Source organism: Triticum urartu, chromosome 2 (genome assembly GCF_003073215.2).
Source record: "Triticum urartu cultivar G1812 chromosome 2, Tu2.1, whole genome shotgun sequence".
NCBI classification, from domain to species: Eukaryota; Viridiplantae; Streptophyta; class Magnoliopsida; order Poales; family Poaceae; genus Triticum; species Triticum urartu.
In genome coordinates this window covers 692240497-692254861 of record NC_053023.1, presented here as the reverse complement: position 1 = coordinate 692254861, position 14365 = coordinate 692240497, and the positions used below count along the sequence as shown (strand labels likewise).

Sequence of the window (14365 nt, the reverse complement as noted above, 5' to 3'; positions counted from 1 at the left end):
TCAGATGGTTAGGTTCTTTATGATGGAGCCAATCCACTAGAGTTCAAATCTTAGACATGCGATTGGTGATCGCATCTTTAATGCACTAAATTGCGCCCTCGTGCCGAGTTTACTTTTCCCAAGTCCTGCGTAACCTGGAGAAAAACCCCTAACTACCGCATAGCCCTACCCTTGTGGATTGCTTATGTCAGTCTCCCTTGCCTTCACCATTCAATTTCAATACGCGGGAGGTGTCGTGGGAGTAAGTCTGACAGTAAGGATGAGGGTACGTAGGAAGAGGCAAGATCCTAGCTACGGTGAGGTTATGAACGCAAGATGTACGAGTTCAGGCCCTTCTCGGAGGAAGTAATAGCCCTACGTCTCGGTGCCCGCAAGCTTGGTCGACTGGATTATGCGTGAGAGTTACAGAGGTGCGAACCCTTGTACCTGAGGAGGGGGGTGGCTTATATAGAGTGCACCGGACCCCTCCCGCCCTCAGTTATTCAGGGTTCAATGTACATTAAGACAAGACGTTACTGGTGACGCTAGCTATAAAGAGATATAAATGGCCTTTAACGCTACGGAGTGAATGCCTGGCCGTTACTGTCCTGAGTGGCTTTAGACCTTCTGTTCTCCGAGTGATTCTTCGTGTGGTCGACAGACTCTACCTAGGTCGAATGGAATTGGGATATCCGAGTGGGTAACTGGTCGAGTGGATTACACTCCAAGGTGTTTTCAGTCAGTATCTTCTGTATCTTCTGTCATCCTTTGAGTGTCTTTGACTCTAGGGCAATGCCCTTGTATAGGGTGTCTAGGTTAGGCCTATGACTCTACCCTAGGTACATGTCAACATCAGGAGGCGCAGGTACTATGGATCTTCACGCTTGAGGGGAGTCTTGGTCTAGTGGGTAAGGTTTTGATGTCCTTGCGTTCTTCGTCCGAGTGGTGGAGGCGACAACACAATGAAATAAGTATCCCGACCATGTCCCTATCATGGTGGCACTGGTTTTGGAGTTACCGCCGTGAGGCTTGGTTTCCCCATACCTGATCGACTGGATTTTGGGGTGAGCCGTCAATTCCAACGCTTCTGTCTTGCTCCGCGGTGGCAACATTGATCTCGGCAATAAGAGCCTACGATGATGCTTTTGGCAGTGATGTGGGGTTGGGTCTCGTCGTCCAATCTTTGCCTTTTCTAGATTGATGGTCCATGCCTCAGACCTCTCCCAATGCATTGGTGCTAAAGTGGGGTGCTAAGTGTATTAAAATGCTTAGCAACTAATGTCCCCAATGCATCGGTGCTTAGATTTTTGTAGCTAAGCCTCCTCTATTTAATTGTTTAGTAATAAAACTCTTTCATGTATTGGTTGGTAGTCTTTTTGCCTAGGTTCACGTGCTTAGCATTGGTTCTTAGGCTAGTCATAGTGGGGGTAACTTAGGTAGTAACTTAACACATCCCAAGACAATTTTGCTTATGTGGCAATTATTTAATGAGGAAAAGGTGCTTGTGGTAACATAATATGTTACTGTAACATAGCGCTTCCCGAGGCAAAATGAGTCTATGAGCTAATAAATGAAGCAACCTATGACATTACTACTATGTTACTTTGCACTATGGAGGTAGTAACTTAGACTAGTGTCATATGCATGACACTAGTATAAGTTACTCCCCACTATGACCAGCCTTATTGGGGTCACCATAATGCTCTCTCTCCTCTTTAATTGCTTTGCCATATTATTTTTCTGCCTATGTGACATCCTTAGCACCAGTACACCGTGGAGCACTGGGGGTCACCATAATGCTCTCTCTCCTTTTTAATTGCTTTGCCACATCATTTTTCTGCCTAAGTGGCATCTTTAGCACCAGTACACCGTGGAGCACTGGGAAGGGCCTCAACGATGCTAATGTCTCCTATGTGTGCTAACTTCTCGACTGCAATTACAACAGATCCTGGCTCGGGGAATGCGGAGCAGGTGTGGCATCGAGCTAGGCTCACAAACACACTATCGGTTTGTGCGGGTAAGGAACTACGACGAGTTCCCCTTGGGCTTGTCTGTAATTTTTATCCTTTTTTCACGAATGTTCTTAGAAGACTAAGACTTGATTATTATATAAATTCTGGTTTTGTAAAAAAAAGAAAAGGATTGTACCTTGTGCCAAGTTCACGGGACAATGGTTCTGTCTATATGTGACTCAAATAAACATTAACAGGAACAAAAATATTCGCACGAATCTTTGTGTAAAATCTAGATGTGCTTTAGCAAAAGCGTATAAAATACATCTATGCAACTATAATTTCTGCAACATCGTACAGCAAGTGTAATAAATTTCAGCGACAAAGAACATATGAGTACTTTTTTTGACTACCTGCCAATGCTTAGCTGTCTAGTTTCAGAGGGGGGAGGGAAGTTGAACGATACTGTACAATTTGCATCGATCAATGATAAAAACAGACAAATATCTACTCTTTCTTTCTCCATCTAGAAATGCATCATTCCAAGATATGAATAATCAACACTGCTACCCATAAAATCGACCATACGAAGCACATATAAGTTCTGAATTGTCTGGAGCAATACATACAAATTCTGTACAGACACAATCTGATTCAAACAATCAGAAGATATTTACATACACAATCTGATTCACTCTGCTTCCTATTTCAAATCCATCCACAGCAATTAATCTGCCAGTCTCTTTTCAGTTTGTCAGGTATAGAAAAAAAATGGGCAAAAGAGAAAGTAAAACCTGAGATATATGAGTCTGAAACGTTGCATCAAGAAACTAACAATACCTGAATTGATAATAGTGAGTGCTCACCGTGAACAGAGAGAGTGAAATACACCATGAATCGGCTAATCAGAGTAGTATGTTTGTGGAAAGCATAATCCATGAAGGTTTGCACAGATCAGAAATACATATACACCACCATCTTGAAACAGGTGTTCCATCTACTTTATTGTACTGGATTCAGGTAAACAGAGAGACAAATTTGCAGGAAATGACAGTTGCGAAAACTAGCACATCTATCATACTGAAATATTTATTCCTCTCTTGCCACCTTCAGAATTAGGGAAAAAAAATAAACATGTCCGCAGCATGTAAAGTTGCAAAGAGCACCACAATTTTCATTTACGTGTATCATCCACCTGCAAAAAGCCCAAAAGAAATGCCTTAAAAAAGTGCAAGCTGTCGATGCTAAAACCATCATTCCAAACAAACAGGCAGCGATGAACAGAGAGGAAGTCAAAAGTACTACAAAGCTTGCCTCTTTTAACTCTTGAATCCATATAGTAGTAAAATAAAATAAAAGGATATAAAAGGAAGGAAGACAAGAGAAGGGGGAAGGGCATAGCTATGGGGAAGTGCTGTTCTGAGCTCGGTCTCATATGTGCTCGTTATCTGAATCGTCCGTTGGCATCTAGATCCCCACCAGCCCACCGTATGTGTCAGGGTATTCCATATGGTATATGCGCACAAATTCAAGGCCATGGTCCACCCATCTATCGCAATCAATGCGACAGTTGCCGTCTAACACAAGAAGGCTTAGGCGCGGGACACCGTTCTGGGCCACGGCTTTGTGACGCCCCCGGTTTAATCGTACACTAATCATACACGCAAACGTGTACGATCAAGATTAGGGACTCACGGGAAGATATCACAACACAACTCTACAAATAAAAAAAAATCATACAAGCATCATATTACAAGCCAGGGGCCTCGAAGGCTCGAATACAAGAGCTCGATCATAGACGAGTCAGCGGAAGCAACAATATCTGAGTACAGACATAAGTTAAACAAGTTTGCCTTAAGAAGGCGAGCACAAACTGGGATACAGATCGAAAGAGGCGCAGGCCTCCTGCCTGGGATCCTCCTAACTACTCCTGGTCGTCGTCAGCGGGCATCACGTAGTAGTAGGCACCTCCGGTGTAGTAGGAGTCGTCGTCGAAGGTGGCGTCTGGCTCCTGGGCTCCAACATCTGGTTGCGACAACCAGGTAGAAGGGATAGGAGGAAAGAGGGAGAAAGCAACCGTGAGTACTCATCCAAAGTACTCGCAAGCAAGGAGCTACACTACATATGTATGCATTGGTATCAACTGAAATAAGGCTATTATATGTGGACTGAACTGCAGAAAGCCGGAATAAGGGGGAATAGCTAGTCCTTTCGAAGACTACGCTTCTGTCAGCCTCCGTCTTGCATCATGTAGAAGAGAGTAGACTGAAGTCCTCCAAGTAGCATCGCATAGCATAATCCTAACCGATGATCCTCTCCTCGTCGCCCTGTGAGAGAGCGATCACCGATTGTATCTGGCACTTGGAAGGGTGTGTTTTATTAAGTATCTGGTTCTAGTTGTCATAAGGTCAAGGTACAACTCCAAGTCGTCCTGTTACCGAAGATCACGGCTATTCGAATAGATTAACTTCCCTGCAGGGGTGCACCACATAACCCAACACGCTTGATCCCATTTGGCCAGACACACTTTCCTGGGTCATGCCCGGCCTCGGAAGATCAACACGTCGCAGCCCCACCTAGACCAACAGAGAGGTCAGCACGCCGGTCTAAACCTAAGCGCCCAGGGGTCTGGGCCCATCGCCCTTAGCACACCTGCACGTTGCGAACGCGGCCGGAAGCAGAACTAGCCCCCTTAATACAAGAGCAGGCTTACGGTCCAATCCGGCGCGCGCCACTCAGTCGCTGACGTCACGAAGGCTTCGGCTGATACCACGACGTCGATTGCCCATAACTGTCCCCGCGTAGATGGTTAGTGCGTATAGGCCAGTAGCCAGACTCAGATCAAATACCAAGATCTCGTTAAACGTGTTAAGTATTCGCGAACGCCGACTAGGGCCAGGCCCACCTCTCTCCTAGGTGGTCTCAACCTGCCCTGTCGCTCCGCCACAAAGTAACAGCCGGGGGCCGTCGGGAACCCAGGCCCACCACTACCTGGATGGAGCCACCTGCCCCTTCAGCCCCCATCTCCGAACAGTATCACAGGTAAGGTAACTGTGTAAAGTATATTGTATATGCCCGTGATCACCTCCCGAAGTGATCACGGCCCAGTAGTATAGCATGGCAGACGGACAAGAGTGTAAGGCCACTGATGGAACACTAGCATCCTATACTAAGCAGTAGGATAGTAGGTAATGGTATCAACAGTAGTAGCAAGGATAGGCTATGCATCAGGATAGGAATAACGGAAAGCAGTAACATACTACACTACTCTAATGCAAGCAGTATAGAGAAGAGTAGGCGATATCTGGTGATCAAAAGGGGGGGGCTTGCCTGGTTGCTCTGGCAAGAGAGAGGGGTCGTCAACTCCGTAGTCGTACTGGGTAGCAGCGGCGTCGGTCTCGGTGTCTAGCAGAAGAAGAGGGGGGAAGAAACAATAACGGTGCAAACAGATGCACAACGATGCATGACAAGGCAAGTAACGGTGCTAGGGGTGCCCTAACGCGGTATTAGGTGGTACCGGTGAAGGGGGGAAACATCCGGAAAAGTATCCCCGGTGTTTCGCGTTTTCGGGCAGAGGAGCCAGAGGGGGAAAGTTACGAGTTCGATAGGTTAGGGAGGTGTGGCGGACGAACGGGTTGCGTATCCGGAATCGTCTCGACATTCTGAGCAACTTTCATGTTGAAAATATTTTAATCCGAGTTACGGATTAAAAGATATGATTTTCTAAAGATTTTATTAATTTTTGGAATTTAATTAATTATTTAAATTAATTCGAAAAACAGATTAATGACATCAGCATGATGTCATGCTGACATCAGCAGTCAACAGAGTTGACTTGGTCAACCTGACCAGTGGGTCCAGTGGGACCCACCTGTCATACACTGCTTATGTTAATTAGGGTTTAATTAACCTAACTAATTGATTAGATTAATTAACTTAATTAATTAAATAATTAATTATTTTAATTATTTATTATTATTATTATTTCTATTCATCATTTTTTTTTGTTCTGGGGCGGGGCCCGTTGTCATAGGCCCAGGGGGCATTAGCGGGTTTGGGCGGCGGCTAACGGGGCGGGCGCTGGGTGCGGGCGCTCGTGCCCGAGGCCACAGCAGTAGGCCGAGCACGGCGGCAGAGGGGCACGGCGCGGGGAGGCCGCGGGGCGTGGGCAAGCACGGGCGCGCGCGCGGGGCCTACATGCGCAGCAGGGATGAGGCGGCGCGGCGCAGGCAACGAAGAGTCAGGCGGGGGGGCGCGAGCGGCGAGCCGCGGTGCAGAGCGGGCGCGGTGGCATGGCCGGGCGAGGACGGCGCCGGAGTAGGGGCGGCCCCAGACGACGGCGGCCCTGGTGGGCGCGGCCAGGCGCCGCGGGACGGAGGCGATGGTGGCCGGGCATAGGCGGCTCCCGGGGCAGCGCTCGCGGCCGGTGAGCGGAGCAACGGCGACGGCGGCAGTGGAGCTCGGTAGTGGTTGGCGTGGGCGGCTCCGAGGCGGCGCGGGATGGAGCCGAGCGTGAGGGGGGAGGGCGCGGCCACGACAGAGAGAGGAGGGAGGGGAGCTCACAGGGGAGCAGTAGGGCACGGGCAGTGGGGCTCGGGGAGAAAGACGTGGACGGCGCGCGATGGGGAGGCAGTCCGGCAAGGAGGTTCCGGCGTCGAGCAGCGGGGCAGCGTCGGGCATCGAGCAGCGGGATCGATCCGATCTAGCTCGGGTCGAGGTGGGGCGGGCGCCATGCGGGGGAAGATGGGGAGACGGGCGCCGGCGAGGGGGGGGTGGCCGGAGGCACTGGGCAGCGGCGGCGGCGTCGGGGGTGAGGGCCCCGATCCCGATCTGGATCGGGGGTAGGAGGAGAGGAGCGTGGGGATCATGGGAGGGGGACTGGGAGGTGCTGTGGTTTGGTGGGTTAGGGTTACGGGGGATAAGGGCAAGCGAGGATGGGTCGGTCGCTGGCCTGGGGCCGGGCGGCCTGGAGGCCAGCTGGGCCACGGCCCAGCAGGGAGGGGTTCTCTCCTTTTCTTTTTTCCTTTTTTTGTATTGTTTTGTTTTCTGTTTTTTATTATTTTATTTCTTTACTGTTTTCATTTGAAGTTTCTTTTCTTTTAGTTTCATAAAATACCAAATGAGCACCTAAATTTGTATTATTAATTAGGCCACTGCCACAATTATTTTGGCACACTATTAAATTAGTTATATTATTATAACTTTATAAAAGGCATTAAATTAATTATCTTGCCCTCTGTTTTGGTTGTTTTAGTGCATTTAAATATTATAAGAAATGTTGGTTTCTCCAACATTATTACTCATAATTTATTTGTCACAGTTAGAAAATTTTAGTTTTAATGTTTGAAAACGTTCATTTGTTTGTTTGATTTTTAACTTGGACTCGAACCGGTTTCGAACTAACGCGAGATTAACAACAGTAACCGTGATGACGTGGCATCATTAATATGGGATTACTGTAGCCTAATTATCCGGGTGTCACAGGCTCAAATGTAATAACGGACGCCGTGTACATCGACCCCTTTATTTTTCTCCATCCCCTCTCCCCCACCATTTTTCCACAGCACCTCTACCCTAGATCTGAATAACCAGAGCATTCAACAGAACGAACCAGACTTCAAGAATAAGCAAAATCACCCCAAGCCAAGGATTCAACACTACAAACTGCAAGAATCAGTAACATCAAGCATGCAACTATGACTACAGCCATCATCGCACCATGGGCAATTAATTAACTGAAACAACGCCAGATTTTTTTAACTACAGTTCAGCCCGCCAACCAGTGCAACACCAAATCAGAAATAGTCCACGACAACACAACATCACATGTTACAAATAACCAGGAACAACCCCTTAGACCTAGCACTACACTCCAGCATCACACATTTTCTAACCTCATCTCCATTGCCTTGGTGCAGGTGTTCCTCTTATGGCCTTCATACGTACCCACAATTATCACACCTTGCAGGCTTCCGGGGTTGCTTCGGGGACATCACCCCTGTCCAGCCATGTTCTTTTATGCAATTCTTCATCCGATTCTAGTCTGCAATCATGACATAAGCAAGTTAATCAGTTCATCCTAGAAGAACCATAAGGTGATGATCGTACATCATCAAACAAGCCATATTACCAATGAGTATTGTCTTCGGCACCACGCCTCTCTTCATCCGTACAAAGTCTGGAAAAACACACTCAAAACTCTCGTCAGTCTAGTGGCATACCAGTACACCAGGCAGTATAATACTCTGAAAATTGTTGTTAACCCCAACAAAAAGTCTGAATATGTGTCGTAAAGGTTCGTCTGGTACGTTGCACCAAACGTCACTGCGTCGCCAAAGAAACTATATTGCAGACTGCTGCTGCCATTCGCTCACAACACATTTTTTATCCGACCTTCTTTGTCAGCCTGCACATGGTATGTAAAGTGTGGATCCTTTGCCCCCAATTCAGCAAACACTTCCATTTGTCTTCCTCACATCGTCATCCGCCTGCTCCTTGCTATCTTTCAACGCAGATTTTTCATAGACTTCTTCATAAATGGCACACTCACACCGGTAGGACCTAGACCTAGTGTTCTCCACGCCGGCCTTTCCCCTGCAAAAAAATATCACAGCATGTGCATAAATTACCCACAAGCAAAAAAATAGAAAATAATTTATATTGTCTGCCGACGGCACATACCAAGCACCCGCACATGACCTCCTGCATGCCCTTCATCCTCTCGACATTCACTCTACTCTTCTTGTACCTTGTTCCAAATCCCCTGTCCCAGGAATAAAAGTTGTAGAAATCATAAGCTTCTCCGAGCGAATCGAAGCTTGAGCCCAGCATCAGCACAATGACGTTCTCTGAAGGGTTCTCTGCATACCCCCTTACAACTTTCTCAAATGCAGTTACACACGACGGGCATGGTTTCCTGCAATGAGTGCCTGTGCCTATCCTCACCCTGCAATTGCAGTGACCATGCCTTAGGAGTTGTGCTACACTTTCAAACCCAACATCCTCATGAAACAGGGATTAAATCTAAGAGATGCAGACATTTCCCAACCCAACAACCTCATCAACATAGCTATTAAAATTTAAATCTAACAACTGGCCACATTTTCCGAACCAAACAACCACATCGAACAGCAATTACACCCAGCTCATCTCAGGAAACATGAAAAGAACTAAAACCGTCCCACAACAATGAGCTTTCATATGCATTTTCTGCCGCTCACAAGCACCAACAATGGAATGCTTCGATGTTCATTGTCTTGTACCTGGAAACCCATGAAAACCACACCCAAAGTGGGCTGACTGTGCCTCTAGAATTTCCATTTTAACTGTCCATTCATGCCCAGAGCACACACTAATCCAGTTTTTCTAATCCTACATCACTTTGATGCCACCCCCATCTAATCCAGTGTCACACTCTGCTTGCAATTGTAAACTTTCCAACTATATCAATTTCCAAAGTGCAGTAAATGGAAAACTACAAAAGGGATTCGAGCTGACGGGCCTCTTAGCCCATCCAGGTGGCTGCGGGGTCATCTTCCCCATGGACATTTCTGACACCTGCGATGACGACTCGCGTCAATCCTCCCCTCCCCTTCCCTCCTCGCAGATCTGTGCGTCCGCACTCATGGTCGACGCCGGCGCTGCCAGCCCCCTTGCGTGTCGCTGTCACTTGGACGGTGCCCGGTAACGAAACCACAGCAACCGGAGCCGCCGGATCCATTGGAACTGCGCTCTCATCCACCTCCTCAACAAATGAGAACCCGCGCGCAGCCATGGCCATAAGAAAAAGAGATGAGTCAACAAATTGGAGACTAGATCAGCACCTTGGATTCACCATCTACCACGGCCAAGATAGATATACCTGCAAAATACGAATGCACTATACACTAGATGTGTCCACGATCATGGTTAACTTCTCTCTAAAAAAATTAAATGCTGCATCCATACCAGTTTAGACTATGGATTTACATCTGACAATCCATTGCTAATTATCATCACACTATAATTCCACAGGCAATGTACACAGAATTCTAGCCACATATATTAAAACTTGCTAAAGCAAGTCATTCAGGGAGAGCAGTATTTAGAATCAGCTGCACGCAGTTTTTATCCAGCACTTCCGAATTTTGCACACTCTCCATATGCTCTAGACCTTTTTCATGACAACATAGAACCATACAACCCGGTGCCGGAAATCATCTGAATTTTGCACACTCTCCATATGCTCTAGACCTTTTTCATGACAACATAGAACCACATACAACCCGGTGCCGGCAATCATCCATTTGAAACCACTTTGCATTGTTTCTCATTTATGCTATATTTTTCCATCAACCTTCTGCACTCACTTCATTCATCTTGTATGCAACAGGACGGAACATAGACCAAACTAAATAGCATCTACAACATTTTCCATTTCCAACTGCAGATTCCACATTTTGCACCATCTTAGATGAATGTTTAATTAACACCCTGGCGACTGCTGTTATGGATCTACAAAGTTTTATTATGTAGATAGTAATACTTAATGTGCTCTCAAAATCCATATAAATGGCTCCACTTCTCAGTACTAGAGCTTAGTACGACCTCCCCAAGCTGTATTATAATTGCAATGATGTGTCTACCAATTTTAAATCGACAAGATGCATCGGCTATCTACTGTCACAAAAAATTCAATCAACACAGCACAACCATACACAGCTGGAAAAATACGTTAATGAAATTATTCATAGCACTGCTCAATTAAATTTCAGTGCGATTACAAATGATTGTGTCAACCAATTTGATCCACTGACAACCAAATTGCAATTGAAATTACATAGCTGATAGATTAAATTAACCGTTGAAAACAACAAGCTTTAACACTAGTTCATATCACACCATGGATTACAGTCGCAAAAAAAATTCAATCAACACTGCACGACTATACACAGCTTGAAAATACATTGCTGAAATTCTTCAAATCACTGCTCAATTTAAATTTAGTTTCCCTCACCTCTTATTCCAACCAAGAGCCTGGGGATTCATCTTCTCTCCATCGATTGCCGCCGCTACAGACGCCCGCAGATCCGCCGCGAACACCCGTGGTCTCCTGCAGCGCCACCTCCACGGACGTCCCCCTGGTACCATCCGCCGACGAACCTTCCGACACCATACTCTCCCCGACCTCCTCAATCAGAGTGGATCTGTGGCGGAGAAAGCATAGAAAACCTAGCCGCCTGAGCTCCACTCTTCAAATCGCACGCTACGGTGGACAAAAAAATGCATCGGACCGACATACCTCTTGCTACATGAGGAGCTCCATTTGCGCGTCGAGCCCCTGTTCTCCCTCTCACTTCCTCTCATGGCGGCCGAGTTGGGGAAGAAGAGACTAGTTTTTTTTGAGGCAAAGGAAGAGACTAGTCGACTTATCAGAGCCACGGATCAGATAGACGTAGGCAAAACTGGGCCACGGCTCAGCCCGTTACCGGTTGACGGCCGTTCCTGAACTGGCCCACTTCCCAGGTCTGGCATACACGTATTCTCACACAATGCCCATTTACCTGCAATTCTTAGCCCACCATATACAGAATTGGCCCAGATCCCCTTGCAGCACCGAACGCATAGGATATCGAGCACATCTGTGCTCGTGATCATTTACTCCACCTCACATCCTTTCTCCCGCAGCTCCTTCAGCGTGTTGTCATCTTCGGAGATCAGGGGCATATAGCTCAGGTCCAGGTAAGTGAGGGACGGAAGATGCAGCAACCCCTCCGGGAGCTTGCTCATCTTCTTACACCATGCAAATGTCAGGTGGGAGAGCTTTGGCATTGCCCCAATCTCCATCCTCCACTCCTCGATGGAAAACTCAAAAAGCTGTAGCTCTTGCAGACAAGGAAACCTTTGGGCAGAGCAGCACATGGTATGCCCGTCATACCCCTGCAACACGAGCACCACAAGACAGGGAAGTTTCTCCAGGATTGGCATCGGGTCTTGCTTAATGACATCAGCAGATAGATGGAGCTCTCGCAGGCTTTGTGGGAAGTGATGGCTCTCCGGAAGCTTATCGAGCACATTGAACTGCTCAAGGTAAATATAAACCAGGTGCGGCATGTTCACAATAACATTCATCATCTCTGCAGGGCAGTTGGTCTTGGTCGTGTGCCATACGAAGGTTGTCAGTTCTGTCATTAGGCTGACAAACATCACCATGTCACGGTTGCAATATTCAGTGCCAAAGGATCTAACAACTAACCAGAAGGTCTGAAGCTCTTTTTGTTGCAACCTCTTTGGTGGAGAAAACTCCTTATTCAGGTAAACATGCCTTAGAGTAGGAATATCCCAGAGGGAGTTTGGTACTACCGAGTCCAATTCAGTGCCTCTGAGATCTATAGTCTACAAATAAAGGAGTTTTCCAATTGAAGAAGGGAGAACTACATGTCTGCATCCAGTCAATCTAAGGCACCTTAGGTGAATGGACCCTCCAATTGTCCTAGAAAAATCCTTTAGGATTGAGTTTTGGATGTGAAGAACCCTTAAGGAAGTCATTTTAGGTAGAGATACTGATGAGAGTCCGAAGCCAAAGAGAGTTCGGAGAATAGGAGTTGTTCCATGTAAAATTTGTCCACTCAGGTTTTGGAAAGAAGAACGATGACAAATCATGGTATCATACGATGCTGCACCAGCCTGACCTGCATTTTGTAGAATGCATCCATATGTCAGCTAGATGTCAAATAACAGGACACAATTGACATATATTGAAACATAAAACGGAACTACATATGATGAGAGAGGAAGCTTGACCTGCCCTTTTTTGTCGATAATATCAAGAAAACCATCTTGTCTTGCTTCTTCTATGCACCAGTCCCGTAAAATATCATGAATCTTTATTGTTTGAATCCATTTATGTGCCCTGCTTCTGTGGACAACTTGAATCAAGTTTCTCTGAGCCAACTCAGTAACATACTTGTGTGCTATTTCTTCTGGTTTATGACTTGGTGTATGCGGAATGAAGCTTTCGGCCATCCATAATTCAATAAGGTTCGGCACATGTATTTCATAATCCTCAGGAAAAGCAGCAAGATAGAGGAAGCAAGTTCTTAAATAGTGACAGGGCAGATCCTTGTAACTACGAGCTAGTATATCTCGCATCATTTGTGTGCTTTTGGTTAACGGCCAGCCAAATAGTACATCAGACCATGCTTGTGTGTTCAGATTCTTTGATAGATAACCCCCCAACACTATCAATGCAAGTGGCAATCCATCACATTTATGAGCAAGCTTTCTCCCTACCTCTTCAAACTCATCCACATCACACATGACAGATCTTTTGTATGATGGTAAAGCTTTGCTACTAAAAAGTTCCCAACTTTTCTCTTCATCTAAGTGCTTCAAAACATGAACATGGGTTGGCATCTGAACATGATTTGCAACATCTTCCTTTCGTGTGGTTAGCAGTACTCTACTACCATTAGATGCGTCTGGAAAGGCTTTAATTGTCCTGTTTATTTGCTCCCATGTGTCTGTTTCCCACACATCATCCAGAACTACTTGTTGGGGAACGTAGTAATTTCAAAAAAATTCCTACGCACACGCAAGATCATGGTGATGCATAGCAACGAGGGGAGAGTGTGATCTACATACCTTGTAGATCGACAACGGAAGCGTTTGGTTGATGTAGTCGTACGTCTTCACGGCCCGACCGATCAAGCACTGAAACTACGGCACCTCCGAGTTTTAGCACACGTTCAGCTCGATGACGATCCCCGGACTCCGATCCAGCAAAGTGTCCGGGAAGAGTTCCGTCAGCACGACGGCGTGGTGACGATCTTGATGTACTACTGCTGCAGGGCTTCGCCTAAGCACCGCTACAATATTATCAAGGACTATGGTGGCTGGGGGCGCCGCACACGGCTAAGAATAAGATCACGTGGATCAACTTGTGTGTCTCTGGGGTGCCCCTGCCTCCGTATATAAAGGACTAAGGGGGGGGGTGCGGCCGGCCTAGGAGAGGCGCGCCAGGAGAGTCCTACTCCCTCTGGGAGTAGGATTCCCCCCCCCCCAATCCTAGTTGGAATAGGATTCGCGGAGGGGGAATAGAGAGAGAGGGGCCGGCCCCCTCTCCTTGTCCTATTCGGACCAAGGGAGGGGAGGGGCGCGCGGCCCATGTAGGGCTGCCTCTTCTCTTTTCCACTAAGGCCCATCATGGCCCATATAGCTCCCGGGGGGTTCCGGTAACCTCCCGGTACTCCGGTAAAATTCGATTTCACCCGGAACACTTCCGATATCCAAACATAGGCTTCCAATATATCAATCTTTATGTCTCGACCATTCGAGACTCCTCGTCATGTCCGTGATCACATCCGGGACTCCGAACAAACTTCGGTACATCAAAATGCATAAACTCATAATATAACTGTCATCGTAACCTTAAGCGTGCGGACCCTACGGGTTCG

The 14365-nt window shown here is 46.9% G+C and overlaps 1 long non-coding RNA gene across 1 annotated transcript; it reads right to left on the bottom strand.

Annotated features, from left to right (window-relative positions):
* Positions 1 to 7641: 7641 nt before the first annotated feature.
* LOC125534154 lies at positions 7642 to 8882 on the bottom strand. Its single transcript, XR_007294411.1, has 3 exons — positions 8613 to 8882; positions 8062 to 8525; positions 7642 to 7974 (listed from the first exon to the last, which is right to left on the bottom strand). It is a non-coding gene; the product is annotated as an uncharacterized LOC125534154 (long non-coding RNA).
* Between the last annotated feature and the right edge of the window lie 5483 nt (positions 8883 to 14365).